The 13,993-nt window shown below is 44.9% G+C and overlaps 1 long non-coding RNA gene across 4 annotated transcripts in view; it reads right to left on the bottom strand.

Annotated features, from left to right (window-relative positions):
* Nucleotides 1-13,993, bottom strand: part of LOC116077627 — a 165,528-nt gene that overhangs the window by 143,715 nt on the left and 7,820 nt on the right. Inside the window, exon 3 of one of the 4 annotated variants that reach the window (XR_004113295.1) lies at nucleotides 7,501-7,580. The exons of the other annotated variants lie outside the window; for them this stretch is intronic. This is a non-coding gene — a long non-coding RNA (uncharacterized LOC116077627). Of the gene's footprint in view, nucleotides 1-7,500; nucleotides 7,581-13,993 lie in introns of those variants that run through there. 4 annotated transcript variants of the gene reach the window in all.

Below are 13,993 nucleotides of genomic sequence, written 5' to 3'. Positions count from 1 at the left end.
AGTGGAAGGTGCCCAGACCATTGAGGATCTGCCTTTATGGTAACTGACCGATATTTCACAGCATTTGAATTCAGAGGTACAGTTCAAATACAATTCACAAGTATCAACCAAGGTTTACTGAAAACCAGGCATGAATCAAGATCCCTTAGTGCTAAGACTTGAAAGGAAAGAAAAGGAGTACAGGATGTTCCCCATCCTAGGAGAACAGCTAGATCTGTGCTTAGATGTAAGCTTCAGACTAAGAGAACTGGGCAACAGGGATGTCCAGCTGACAAGATGCCTAGGCACTACGAGGTTTTCAACAGACAAACTTTCAGGTAGACTACAAAATTTCCTTATATGATACACTAAGATAACGATATTCATGGGAGCACAAGAGAGGGGACTGGGTCCAGGAGCAGACAGTGGGCATGAAGGTGAACAAGTTCTGAGAACGGATGATCGATCGGTGACATGTCTGTAGTCAGCAGCACAGCACCATGTGCTTTTAGATGGGAAGATGACAGACTGCACACTGAGCATCCACCCGTGATAACAGCAGAGCACAAGGATGTTCAAGGCCATGGAAGTGCTGGGTCTTTTGATTGTGGGGTAAGCATCCTCAGGGTGTATAGATTAAAGCCCTATTTCCTAGAAGTGTATAGATTAAATAAATGCTGCACAACCTGTATGGTAATTCCCCTGTGAAGCAAATGGATAAAGAAATAAAATGTTCCTTTGAGATAGGTGTAAAGGACCCATTAATATCAGAATCTTTTTCAGAAGAAAGGCTCACTTTTGGGTTGCTTGTGAAAAACTTACATCAAGAAAGAATAGAGAGAGTGAAGTTTAAATAAAAATGGTCCACATAGGTCCATAGAGAGTCGCCATTAGGAGGTGTGTCCTTGTTGGAAGAAGTGTGTCACTTAGGGGGCGGGCTTTGAGTTCTAAAATGATCAAGCCAGGTCTAGTGTCACCTCCACTCCCTGCTGCCTGCCAAACAGGGTGTAGTACTCTCAGCTCCTTTTCCAGCACCATGTCTGCCCAGACACTGCCATGCTTTCTGCCATGATAATGGGCTGAACTTCTGAACCTGTAAACCAGCCCCAATGCTGTTCTTATAAGAGTTGCCTTGGTCATGGTGTCTCTTCACAATGATGAAACCCTAAGACAGAGAAGTACTGATGATATTGGTTAGAATAGTAAATCCACCCATCTCTCCAGCTCCTCTACTCTTAAAAAGTATGAACTAATATTTTGATTCCAGAAATACAACTTGAGTAAACACTTAAAATAAAACAAAACTAATAAAGAATGCCCTAGTTGGATGGTCCTATACCCATGCCCAAATAGGCAGTACTTGGTAGACTCAGTAAGTTTAAAATCAAGAAGCATTAAATAGGGAGAGAAAAGTGGGGGTAGAGGAAGAGATAAAGGGAAGGAACTGGGGGAGAAGTTATCAAAGCATAACATATGCATGTATGAAACTCTCAAAACTTAAAAATTGGAGAAAAAAAAAAAGACAAATAGAAATTTCAGGCAAAAGCACTTTTTACCACAAGAGGGCGCTCCTGGACCCAAGAGCCTATTGAGTCTGTAGTTCCTTGGATGCTCTGAAACCTAATAAGTTACAGACAGCAGACACCCTTTGTGGCTTCCCTGCCCTCTGTAGTGACCATGGGATCTAAAAATCAAGGCTCTTACCAAACGAAAGCATTCAGGCTTCTTACTGGCAGCTTTTAAGTACAGAGGAAACTACGGTGTCTACCCATTCTTCCATAGAGGCTCTTCAGCGTTCCTGCTCCATGTTCTCTGGGGGAAAGGACCATTCTCCCTGTTACTCAAGTCAAACTGAACTTCCATTTCTTGCCCGGCCAATCAAGAGTACCAGTCGCCAGAAATTAAAAATAGCACGTTGCTGCAGGACAAGGTGGTAAATGACACAGAACTTTGGGAAAGTCTGGCTGGGTCTAGCCAGCCTCACCCTCTGCCACTCCCAGGCAGAGAGGAAGCCTGAGGCTCCTGGGAGTATGGCCAGGAAAAGGCTGTGGCCAGGCAAGGGCGCGGAAAGGATTTTTCCTTTGAGTCAGGGATGACAGCTGTCCTTGTGAGGGGAGGAGTGGAAAACTGGAGCCACTGAGCGGTGTCTGCTAAGTCCAAAGAGGCCTTCAGAAGCCCAAGGGCTGCCAGCTACAGTAGTTCGTGGGACATCAAAGCCACGATTAGCACAGCTTCCTGGCTGTCGTACTCGGCGTATTTATGGCTTGTTGCACATTTAAATGCTATTCTCATAAGACGTTTCAGCTGTCAAAGCTCCATATTTGGGCGTGAAAAGTGAGTTAAAGTACCAGGGGTTCTGGGTCCTCAGCAGGGTGTCAAAGCCAATGACAACCAAAACCCACCAAATTTGTTTCACCATTTGAGAAACAATGGCCCCCCAGGGCCACCTGTGAGCAGCCTGGTAGACATGCGCAGTACACACTGGGTCCAGAGAGAGGCGGCTGCAGGAGGCAAGCCTGACTGGTCTTTGCACCTGTGAGTTTATGCCAGGATCAGGGAGGGATCTCTGAAGAAGAGAAAAGTACTATTCCTGTTCTTCATTTTAAGGTATGGGTGTGTGGTTTGATGGCAAATTGAGAGACGATGCTAACGCCCCCTCTTCTGACACCCAGACAGCATGGATGCACACCATGCATGTATCCTGTGGAAAATATGACAAGTTTGGCTAGGGAGAGCAACAGCCAGGGCAGGCAGAGAGAAGGAGCCTGTGACCACAGTGTGGTCCCTGAGCTAAGGACCCTGAGGGACAGCATCTGTCCCCTGGGAGCACAGGCTTCCTACAACTCCTTTCAGAGGGGTGAGTTAAATATTCAATTCGGCATCATCACAGGCATAGAACTGAACAGAGTCTATCTCTGGTTTCTATCTAAAGCGTCTGTCTCCCACTCTCCCACCATTGTGTTTAATGTGTGTGAAATGGTAGACACTGGCAAACCATCGGCGAGCGCATGGACGTGCGTGCATGTGTGTGTGTTCCCTACCCAGTAGTTGACAGCCAGTTTCCTTACTTATGGTTCATACAGTCTATCTCCCCCAAGGACCCCTTCCCTCGGTTCAGCTCCCCCCACATCCGTTCAAGGCCTGGTTTCCTTACAGAAGTCTCCAAGGGTAGTACCATCAGTCTCTGTAGACACCTGTCTTCCAGGAGCTGGGCTTGAGCCTGAAGCTCATCTCTCACTCTGCCACTTGCAGCTTCCCAAGATAGCTGGGGTCAAGATTTAGTCAGCCTTCTACAAATAAAGCATACCCTGACCCAACTGTGGAAGCAACCGTGAACTAAGCCTCTGGTTTCCAACAGTTGCATCAGCTGTCAACAGAGGGGGGGGGAGGGGAGGGAGGGCAGGAGAAAGGGAGAGATGGGACGGAAGGGGGGGGGAAGGAGGGAGTGCTGGCAGTCAGTGGGCAAGGGAGCCACATGACAGCCACACCTTTTCCTAATTTTCCAAAGCCAAGTTAACTTATCTTTGTCAAAATTGTGAAGCATGAATGTGCCCAATGAAAGGAATAGACTTGCATCCTGGCTTCATTTCTAGTAAGAACAGTCTATGTGGAGTCAGAGAGTGTCCCTATGAGGCTCACAGCTTACCTAGGCCAGTCCCTAAGATGAAGGCACAGATGGGTGGGTATTGGCTGTGGACTCCAGTACAGAAGTGGAGCCAGGCTCTGAACCCAGCCTGAACCCAGGGGTCGCATGCTTACCCACCCCAAACTGCCCCTTCCCTTACCCTTACTCCATTCCCTAACAAAGATCCTTTAAGTTATGAAATTTGCAGCAACAGCAACAGCAGCAGCGCTTTGGGGACCCAAGCCCTATGCTCAACATGAGGGCAGCGATATTTCACCTGGAATGATATGGTGTCTTATGGATATTTGGGACCTGTGTGGTTGAAACACACATGAGAGAAATTTTAGTGATGTCCGTAAATCTTTCTAACACAATTGTTGAAAATCAGCAATTTGGAGGGCTTAGGACTGGCCCCAGACCTAGCATCAGAAAGGGTTGCTCCCTCGCCACCTGCTTTTGGACTCCTCATTAAAGCAGAGAGCCAGCATAGCTCACTCTGCTACTGAGCACTGAGGGAAACTAAGGCAGGCAATCGTTTACAGTTGAACCCTACCTGGGATCCCGGATGAGGCCCAGGCCAGTGTAGGCTCATGTTGTCTTCAAAATAAAACAAACAAAAAGACAAGATTTCCCAACCCAACCTCAAAGGCAAGTGACCGCTAAGGTCTCTGGCAGAAATTGTGACTAACATTCAGACATGGGAGCATAAAAACAGAGCTCCCAGGACCCCACATGCTGGGCTTTAGAATCAGGGTGGATCCAGTTGCCCTCACATGTGGAGAAACAGGCTCATCAGGCATCTCCTTAGGCAGATGATGAAGTTGTAAACCAAGAAGGGATATGAGGGAGAGTTTGGCAAGAGGAGCGAGAAGAGGAGAAATGATGTAATTATATTATAATCTCAAAAAAACTGTAATAAAAACTTTCTGGTTGGGGTCCCCTGGGCCACTAGGGGGAGCCAGGGGAATGATATCAAAGAGTTCTTGGGGGGTCACCATATCTGAGGAAGAACTTGGGAACCACTACCTCAGTGACTTTCTTACGCAGAGAGGCTTGCACCCCTCTCTGAGGCTCTGTGGAGTCACGTCAATGTGTGTGGTACAGATAGAGGCGCTCACTGAGGACGCTGGCCCTTCTTGAGACCAGAGTCACACATGGCTGAGCATCAAGGACACAGGAGCTGCCAGGGCAGGCTACTCTCAGAGTGTTGGCATGGAGGTGACAGGTCGCATCACGGAGGCATTCAGAGTAGTAAGGGACTTGGGGCTTGAAAACCTAGCCATAACTAAGCTGTCTCTGAAATGTAGGACTCATCTGAGAGAGGGCAGCAGCTACCCTACATAGGGCAGGGGCTCTCACGGTCATTCCGATAGGACATGTCTCCCAGACAGCAAGCAGCACAGTCTGGAGTTATCACCAGCCTCACTACCCAAGAGAAAGGTCACAGACTTAGGCCCATCTAGCAGCTCCCCTCACCTTTTTATTTTTCTCAAAGGAAAAGTGCTGACACCATTTCCCAAGCCTTAATTATACACAAAAGCTCTCTCTTTAGTCAAAGAAAAGCTGAATGTAAACTCAAAACCATATTGACATTATTGACCCACCACAGTCCCACATGAGCCTTATATCTGCCTGCCAATATGACAGAAACTGGTAGGCAAAGGACACAAATGTCCCATGTCCTTGACAGACAGACAGCCTTCATTTCCACATCAGGCAAAATCCGTCTTAGTAGATTTGTGGGGAGGAAGAGAATCGGGCTCCTGATAGGAGCTTGGCGTACAACTCCCCAGCATCTTTCAAATACCAAGCAAAACCTTCTGTGGCTCACCACTCTCTGCCTAGACAAATTCTAAATATGGATCTGCACATATGTACAGATTAAGCTGAGCACACAGGAGCAAAATGAGCTGGCCGTTTGTCCGTCCCTCCTGTTCCCTCCCTCTGTAGGAATCTGGCTGGGGATGTAGGTTTGAGTTCACAGTACTGACGATCTCAGAGCCCAGCTGAGCACAGCACAGGGAATCATCCTGCATCTGAGCTAACTGCCTTCTGCTTCATTGCCCTCTTGCCAACAAAGGGTTATGCCTTTGTTGCCCCAGGTCCTATGATTCAAAAGGGGGCCCATATACTCCACCATAGCATCTCCAGTGCATTAGTACTTAATGGCCATGGACCGTGGAGAGACACTGTGTATTTAACCAAGGTTACATTTTTTTTTTAACCTCAGTGCTATTTTGGTCTTGAGCATGCTTCTGGCCTTTGTGGTTTTATGGAAATTCAGTGTCCTTCAAAGGAGAGGAAAGAGTGATGAGTGCCCAGAAGAAATCTGGTTTCTCAGCTCAGGCCCTTGGCTGCCTTGGAGAAAATGGAAGACAATATTCTGAGCTGCTCAGCAGCTGTTTCTGGCTTCTATATGGTCTACCTGTTCTTCTGTCACTAGTGAAATTGCCATCTTAATCCATCCTCAAAATGTTCTGTGACCAAGTATCCCCAACACTGCCCAGGAAACCCAGCCGAAAACTCAGAGTGAGGAAAGTTATTCACTTCCATTTACTGTTGGAGAGGGTTTAACTAAAATGCCCAAACAAAGGCTCTTAGTTAGAGCTGAAAATAATAAATAGGAAAATGGATGGATGGATGGATAGATAGATAGACAGACAGATAGATAGATAGCAAATTCAAGATTCAGAAACATTTGTCCTAAGTATAATTAATGCTGGAAAACAAATGGTTCTGTAATCTATAAATCCCAGAAATGAACATTGGTTAGAATTGCCAGTGTCTTCCCATTTTTTTGAAGGAATTTGAGTGCTATGTCAGGGATAGTAAAGCTAACTGCTGTGTAAAGTGAATGAATACCTGAATTGGAGGGTGTAAAGATGGCCTCTCTATCAGTCCAGGCCAGATCTTGGACTATGAGAAGCTTTCAGGGCCCAAACTTCCTTCCTTATCATGACTGCAACATTCATGGGGCTGCATGGTACTCAGCCTCAAATCACAGATCAAGAAAGGAGGATGCAGACTGAGCCGGGCTTCCCAGTCACAATGACAGAGGAATGATGGACGTGACCTCTGCTTTCATGTCCATAGTCAAGGCTGGTCACCAGGTCTCAAGAGTAAGCAAATGAGGCTAGGAAGTGGCATCCCCAACAGACCAATCATTTCCCAGAGTTGAATTTCAGCCAGGGCTAGAACAGGCTGCATTTCCAAGTACAGACGATAATCTCTGACATGAAGTCTTCTCGTATTGCAGTTGATCCTTGGAGCAACGTCCCTGACGATGGTAAGTCCATCATCCTATACCTTTGGAGTACTCAGGAATCACAATTCTCCAATATAGACGAAAACCCATCTATCTTCATCATGCATGGACCATATAACTAATTCTAAAAACATTCTTACACTGAATTATGAATTTAAGCACATGACACTTCATGCAGCACCCATCTGTTGATGTTGCTTCTACCTTTCTAGAATCGCCTGAATTTATCTTTATCCTTCACTTGACAGGTTTTCAAGAGACCAAAGAGCCATGTGCCTCCTTTGGGTGGTTAATTTTTCTAAACATTCTTAGCTTCACATTGGGTTCTATTGTCCTTCACACTAGAATACTCACATAGTGGTAGTGATGGTTCAGCCTTTTCAGGTAGTTTAGCTAATGGGGTCTGGAGAGATGACTCAGCAGTTAAAAGCATGCACATACTTAAAAATAATATATCTTCTAAAAAATATTTTGCTAAGAAGAACACAATATCAAGTAAACTGAAGTTGAAGCAGGGATGGAGAGATGGGATGAGAAAGTTTTAGTGTACCCCCATTTCACAGAGAAGCATGCTTTGAGAATCTTTCCTACCCCTCCTGTACTGCCAGACTGGCTGTGGGTAGGTTACCTGTAGTCATCTGTTTTCCTGCCGAGCCTCCTTCAGCCTTTATGCACTGTGGGGCATGGGTACTTGTTTCTAGTCAACGATTTCTGTAGCTCAAAAAAGAAAACCAGCAGAATTAAGATGATAAAAAAGGAAGCCTGAGACCAAAAGGCCATGTATGCGGGCTTTACATCCCCAGAGCTGCACTCTATACAGAGAGGTGACCATGCGTTAGACGCTAAGTCTCTTTGTGTCTAAAAGAATTAATAAAGCTCAGATTAAATATTAAAAAGGAAAGCTCTAGCCCTCTGCTCCTGCAGGAAGGCTAAGAAACGGACAGTTTGCTACTCCTCCTCTGCAGGCCTGGCTCTATAAAAATAACTTAAGATTTTTTTTTTGTACAATTAAATTTTGCAAATAGAAATTGCACTGTGTATAAGAACACTTTCCGTTGGCTGTGCTGTTCTGTTCAAATGATCCAAAGACTTAGCTGGCCTCTTGTTATATTTTATTTTGTTCTATTTTGATGGGAGAAAAGGGAGGCAGAGTTGTGAACAACCTCTTAATACAGTTTAGAAACTTCGTGTGCAAAGGGCACTGATATAGTAATTACCGGTTTTCTTTTATCAGCCGCCCTCCTTTGTCACCTCTGCTATTTAAAGTTACTGTTCACACACTGTGGCTAATTCCTTTTGTTAAATTTCACATTGAATGCAGCTTCCTGAATGTTTGTTATTGCAGGCCTATGGATGTAGGCTTCTCAGATAAAGGAAAAGCTGGGTGCATCCATCTGTAGGCAAATTGAAAATGAGTTTAACCCCTTGACTTCCACGTCTCTGCACCCTTAGGCGGAATGTGTTCAACCCGTTGACTGACAAGATTTAACATTGTGGCAACATCTGTGTTTTATTTTTAAGGGCATTTTCTAGAATATCCAAAGCAACTGTGTCGATATAACCTATGTTAATACAAAGTAACCCACCTGGGGAGGAGGCCCAGGGCCACGGCTAGGGGAAAGGATTCAGAGCTGGGGAAAAGGAGAAAGGAAAAAATATATATTCAATGACACTTTTGAAGTTGGAAAAGGCCTATTTTCATCATTCCGGGGGGCATATTTCCTGACAACTCATCAGGTTATTGCCAACCAGAGGAGTTTCTAAGCCAAGAGAGGAAAACAGAAAGGCAATGAAGAGGGGATTTTGTCCCCCCTCCTCCCAACCACCTCCTCTGCCATCTTAAAGTAGCCCCACTAAGGGAAGCCGCCTGTTTTGTCTTCTCGCATTTTTGTTTGTTTGGTTTGGTTTGGTTTTTGTATTGCAATTTTCAGAGAGAAACGGAGGCAGGAGAAAGTATCAAAAAACAATAGACCACTCTTTCTCTTCCTTTCAGTCTAATTTTGAAACAAGAGAGGCAAAAAAGGTCAGCCACACAAGAATGGATTTTGCACTGTTTGTGGGGAAAATTTAACATTGGTTGATGGTCCCCCAACCATTTGCTTAAGGACCCTTCCCCCCTACCCTGTCCCCTGCCCTGACACTGTGTGGTTATCCCAACCTTGTAAGGAGGAGCGAAAACTCAGAGCTCTCAAGGGCCATGTGTCACACACAGGAAGACCAGCGCAAACAGGAAAACACACAGGTTGGGAGGAACTGGTGCAGGGGAATGGTAGGAAAGGTCTGCTAAGTGACAGGACAGTCAGACTCCACAGAGACTCCCAGATGACTCCCTGCTGAATCCATGCTCCCGGAGGGCAGAACGAGCCCTAAGTCCCTAGGCGAGAAAAGGACCATGAGTACTACAGAAAGCAATATGGTGGCCTTGAGACCAGGGCGAGCCTAGGAATGAGGCTATGGAAAGCTGCCAGGCCTTGAATTGTACCCAAGGTCCATGGGGGAGTCAATGGAGGTCTTTATCTGTCGATTTGTTTAACAATTGTTGTTAAACTTACTCAAACTGTGTGTGTGTGTGTGTGTGTGTGTGTGTGTGAGAGAGAGAGAGAGAGAGAGAGAGAGAGAGAGAGAGAGAGAGAGGCAGAGAGAGAGAGAGAGAGAGAGAGACAGAGAGAGAGAGAGAGAGCACATTGCCCATTTTTATTTCAATCAAACTCCGCCCACCTCCTAATCATCACCTTCTCAATTTTTATTTTATCATGTCTTGTATTTGAGACAGGGTCCATTGTATCGCAGGCTGGCGTCAAATCTGTTACTTAACTGAGGATCACTATGAACTGCTCTCTCCCCACTACCGCCTCCACCCATCCCCCCGACCCAGCAGGCAAATTCAAGTCCACACCATCAGGCCGGATTGACCCGGAGCTTCCTCTATGCTGTGGGAGCTGCTTGCCAGCTAAGCGCCCCTCCCCACAATTGTCCTGCAAACTCTTAATTCTGTTTCTTTCCCACATAAATAATTCAGTGTGTATCACACCGGAACACTGAATAGTTCTTTTAACGCTGCACTCTAGTGATCAAACAGCGTGCCTGTGTGTAAGAGGAGACTGCGCGTAATTTTCATTTTACTTCGCTCAGATCGGAATACAAGGAAGGCTTCATGTCCTGCGTCTGGTTGATAGTCACTTTATTCTCTCTTAATCTGTAGGTTCCTTTTCATTGGAGGGTTTAAAGTAAGGGGATTTCGTACTTCTTGTGTGTTAAAATCTCTGCTTAAGCCCTGTGTGGTGAGAAGCTGTCCTGAGCAAGCTGCTGGGATCTGTGATTGCGACCCAGCAGCTTGTGGAAGCAGTCCACACTCAGGTGACCCCGAAGGAGGAGGAAAGAATTCTTTGGAAGGGTATAAGAAGTGTATACTGACAGTCTAGGGTTTTTTCTAGGTAGAACTTACCGGGCTGATTTTTTTTGTGGTATGCTAACTAAAATTTCAGGTTACAAATGTCTATATACCCGCATAAATGAATCAAACTGCCAGTGGACACACACGTGGAAACATAGATGTATTAAAAAGAAAATTAGGTCTGTAGCACGCTTAGACAAAAGTAGGATAATATAGCAAAAGGGAATCTCAAATTCACGCAAATTCATCCTCTGTTTAGATTACCCCCACACGTCCTAAAGTAAGATTGTTTCTAGTTACCCAAAATTGATTTCCTCTCAGAATTGATCTTTTTCCTTGAAATTCTCACTGATTATTTAAAGTGACAACATGGCCTGATAAAATTAACTATTCTTCCCAGAGAAACAATAAAATATCTGACTTTAAAATTAAATTCTATTAAGAAGACCCTGGGACTGCAGTTTACTTGAGCCAAGCCCTGTAGATGGTTTCTGGGTCCTGGGCTCTCCAGGGCCAGCTGTCCTATAGCCAAGCCCCACCCTGCAGGCAAGCCCTGCCCTTCAGGCAAGCCCCATCCAGCGACCAACCCATCTCTTGTCTCTCTACTGTTGATGGCTTTGGCCCTCTTGTTTCTCTGCAGCATGTTTTCCAGCATTCTTGCAGTTTGGAGTGAGATTCTGAGTACTCTCATAAATTTTGTTCTATGTTCTTTTACCCATGGGCAGCTTTCTGTACACTCACTGCCCATTTGAATGGAGCTTTCAGAGCATCGAGAAGTGTCACTTACGAAGGCAGCCAGTATGCTCAGAGGCCCCTAGGGTTATGACTCAGATCCTCTATGAGCCTCCGGTCAGTTTCTTAGGTCTGATTGTCACTTAGAGCTTTAAAGATGGAAGAGCTGAAGAAGGAGGGGAAGAAGGTAAGCAAGAGAGATCCATCACAGGGAACAGCAAGTCCTTTCACTAATATGACTTAGCGTTAAATGTCAACCAGCTCGGAAGCACCACGGGTGCAAATGAACAAATGGTCCCGCAGGCAGTTATTTCTACTCCCCGGGTCCATGCTGTCCTTCTCCCCAACAATGACATCAGGACTCTGGTTTCACACCAGTCAGGTCCCTGCTCCTTGTAATTTCGAGAACATGAACATAGCTAAAAAAACGAGGGTCCTGCCTACTGTTCCTGTCTTAAGCCTGGTGCTCACTGACAGCAAGTTCCCTGGCTGTAGCAATGCTGTGTAGGACCATCTATCTCTCTCCAGTGATATGATTCACATTTCCTCGGGTTTTGTCACAGAACCAATGTCATTACTAGAGGTGTTAGATAGACAGGGTGCTGGATACTGCTCCTCATTCTAAGCTGTCAGCCTTCTCTATTTCTTGGAGAAATTTGAGGCTCCATCTCTCCAATGCCTGTCTTCTAGACGACAGTTGTAAACTGTAGATTGAAACGCTAATAAATGTGATCTTTTTAAAAAAACAAAGAGACAAGAGCTTTGCTATTCTTTGATCCTGAGCCAGCCAGATGGCTGTCTAGATAAAGGTACTTGTCACCAAGCCTGAGAGGCCTTGAATTGAATCCAGGACCCACAAAGTGGAAGGAGAGCTCCAGCTCTTGCTAGTTGTTCTCTGACCTCCTCATAAGTACTGTAGTGCGCTTGCATGCATACACACATTCAAGCATGCTCACATATAATAAATAATGATAAACAAATGCAAAAAAAAAGGCCTTTGATGTTTTCACTGGAAAAGAAAAAAGTCTATATTTCTGCAGATGATAGGAAGATTACAAAAAAAGAAAAAAAAAAAAAAAACCTTTCCCCTGATTCTACCAGAACGGAGCATTTGGTTCTTCATTAGGGGCTCTAGGAATCTGCTGAGCTCAATCACTTGCTATTGACATGACCCGTTTCCCTCCCTAGAGCACCTTACAGATCGATAGCTCAACAAGGATGCTGTTCTCAGTGGCTCTCTCCACAGCTGTGCCTCAAATGGTGTGTCCCTCATCCACTGGAGATGGCTCTTTCACATTCTTGAAGGCTCTTCATTTCCTATAGGCGAGCTAGGGTAATTAATAATTACTATTTTGATGTGAGCATTTTGCCTTGTGCCAGCCACAGAGCTAGGCATTTAATATAAGTTATCTCACTTAATCCCTTCAACAACTATTAAGATCTCTTCATTAAATATATGAGGCACCTGGGATTCAGGGAGTTTAAATAACTTGCCCAGAGTCGCTTGACTGAATTATAGAAACACAACTCATGCATAGCTTACGTTCTTATTCTTCACTCCCTTCCAAAAAAGTACTTTTATTATTCGGTCATTAAAGCCACCCAACATCATACAGTGGGGTGTGTGCATATGTGTGTGTGTATAAGTATGAGTATTGTGTGTGTGAATGTGAGTAATAGTTTGTGGATATATGTGAGTGTGTAAGTGTCTATGTGTATGTTTGTGTTATGTGAGTGCTGTGTGTGTTGTGTATGTGTGTTGGTGTGTGTGTGGTGTGTATGGTGTGTGAGTGTTGTGTGTGTTATATGTGTGTGATGTGTGTTGCGTGTATATGATTTGTCAGTGTGTGTTGTTCCTATGTGATGTGGCGTATATGAGGTTTGTATGAGTGTGTTATGTGTGTGTATAGTGTGTGAGTAGTGTGTGTGATGTGTGATGTGTGATGTGTGTATATGTGTGTTTGTGTGTATGTGTTGTATGTAGTGTGCTGTATGTGAGTGTGTGTTATGTGTGTTTGTGTGTTTGTGTGGTGTGTATATGGTGTGTGAGTGGTGTATGTTGTGTATGTGATATGTGAGTGTGTATGAGAGTGTGTGTGTGTTTACTGTTTGGTCAAACTCATTTCTTTTGTTAAATTTCCAGCTGAGTGAGCTTCCTAGCATTTCCTTATTCTTCAGGAAAGTGGATTCTTTGCAAGAACCCAAAGTCAGCTCCCCACAGTGCTTCCTGTTGAGCAGGCAGGAAGTGTGCAGGAGTCTCCAGGAAGCCTGTTAAGGGGAGATTCCTGCAGTTGAAAGGGCAGAGCCATCAAGGAGCCAGGCTGGCCTTAGGAGTTAACAAGAAATAGATGTTATAATCTCAAAAATAAAAGGAGAGATAGAAATTTTTGTCTAAAAATTAACAAATATTTTCTACTCATATGCTGTGAAATATCCTATTCTATGCTCTTGGTTTGCAATTTCAATAAAAGTTGACTAAATCCTGAAAAGGGGCGGGGAGGGCTTCATTTTGGAAAAGCCTGGTTGTAAGCAGTGCAGAACTACTCTATCCCAGAGCCAAGGCCAGCTCACAGCAGACTGTGGCAGCTGGGGACAAAGGCAACTCAAAGGCACTGGTCTCTGTTCCTAGGCTCCCAGAATATCATCTATTGGGACATTCCTCTTTAATAAATCACTGAGAACAAGAAACACTATGCTAGTTTGGGGTTAGCAAAACTAAGTTCAATTAGGGAAAGAAAGAGCAGAATTGTCTGGGTTCTTATGCAAGAGAAATACAAAGTGTAAATTTACAAAGGACAGGACACATTCCTTTATGCCACTTGAGAATGGGCTCATTGAACACCCTATGGCCCAGATTTCCTCCATGTCATCTAGTCTATGACTCCAGCTTCCACTGCAGGATGCCCCTAGTGACCCCTTCATTATTTGCAGGAAAATGGTACAGGGTTTCTTCCAAAACCTCTCTCTCTCCTCCCTCCTCCTCCTCCTCCTCCTCCTC

The sequence above is a fragment of the Mastomys coucha genome, unplaced genomic scaffold (genome assembly GCF_008632895.1).
Source record: "Mastomys coucha isolate ucsf_1 unplaced genomic scaffold, UCSF_Mcou_1 pScaffold5, whole genome shotgun sequence".
In the NCBI taxonomy this organism is placed as follows: domain Eukaryota; kingdom Metazoa; phylum Chordata; class Mammalia; order Rodentia; family Muridae; genus Mastomys; species Mastomys coucha.
The sequence above is the reverse complement of the archived record's forward strand: the minus strand, read 5'-3'. Positions and strand labels throughout refer to the sequence as shown.